The sequence below is a fragment of the Chiloscyllium plagiosum genome, chromosome 17, assembly GCF_004010195.1.
Source record: "Chiloscyllium plagiosum isolate BGI_BamShark_2017 chromosome 17, ASM401019v2, whole genome shotgun sequence".
Classification (NCBI taxonomy): Eukaryota; Metazoa; Chordata; class Chondrichthyes; order Orectolobiformes; family Hemiscylliidae; genus Chiloscyllium; species Chiloscyllium plagiosum.
Window position 1 is genome coordinate 56,934,765 of NC_057726.1, and position 1,197 is coordinate 56,935,961.

At 49.2% G+C, this 1,197-nt stretch overlaps 1 protein-coding gene across 1 annotated transcript in view; it reads right to left on the bottom strand.

Moving 5' to 3' along the window:
- Positions 1–1,197, bottom strand: part of znrf1 (zinc and ring finger 1) — a 274,216-nt gene that overhangs the window by 264,243 nt on the left and 8,776 nt on the right. The window lies entirely within an intron of this gene.

Below are 1,197 nucleotides of genomic sequence, written 5' to 3' on the forward strand. Positions count from 1 at the left end.
ACCCATCTCTCTGCCATCTTTGGAGTTACTACTTCCCTGTAACTCTGATCTATGACCCCCTCTGCCTCCCGAATGATCCGAAGTTCATCCAACTCCAGCTCCAGTTCCCTAACACGGTCTTGGAGGAGCTGGAGATGGGTGCACTTCCTGCAAGTGTAATCGGCAGGGACGTCGATGGCATCCCTCACCTCATACATGTTGCAGGAGGAACATTGCACTGCCTTCACTGCCATCCCTCTAAAGCTAACTGTTTAAACAAAAACTGTGTCTAAATAATACAAGCAAAATTCAGCACTTACCTGCTTGGCACAACAGATGTTATTATTAGGTTAGAGGAGGAGGGCGGGTGGGAGGCACTACCCGTGTAGTGCCTCGGGTTCCTCTCCTTCACGCTTTTAAAGAGGGAAAATACTAACCCAGCTAAGCTTACACTAACTGCTTCCGGGTCTCGGCTGCCCCTCTGCTTGCCGTCACTTCCTCTGCTGCTCCCGCTCTTTCTGTGGAGGAGAGAGAAAACAAAACACCGATGCCCGCTACAGGTAAGTAATTTTGAAAAAAACTCTTACCATGGCTGTAGTCTCCCGGGTTCACCTCAACTCGTCCGCTGCTCCCACTCAAATGACCGTTGGTGGTTAAACAGTGAGTATTTATACTCACAGTTCTCCTTCCCGGCTGCCCCTCTGCTTGCCGTCACTTCCTCTGCTGCTCCCGCTCTTTCTGTGAAGGAGAGAGAAAACAAAACACCGATGCCCGCTACAGGTAAGTAATTTTGAAAAAAACTCTTACCTTAGCTGTAGTCTCCCGGGTTCACCTCAACTCGGCCGCTGCTCCCACTCAAATGACCGTTGGTGGTGAAACAGTGAGTATTTATACTCACAGTTCTCCTTCCCGGCTGCCCCTCTGCTTGCCGTCACTTCCTCTGCTGCTCCCGCTCTTTCTGTGGAAAATCAACGTTTTGGCAAAAGGCCTTTTCCCGCACCACTCTAATCTTGGCTCTGGTTTCCAGCATCTGCGGTCCTCACTTTTGCACAGCTGGTGATGAAATGTTAACCAAAAGCAAAATGGCATAATGATGATTTTGATGGGGGGAAGGTTGCTGTGCTCACATTTCTGAGTCGGAGAAATGGGGAAAAAGAACGCTTCACAGCCAACAGAACGAGAACAGAAAAGCAGTTAAATCAAACCAAAGGTTCAGAC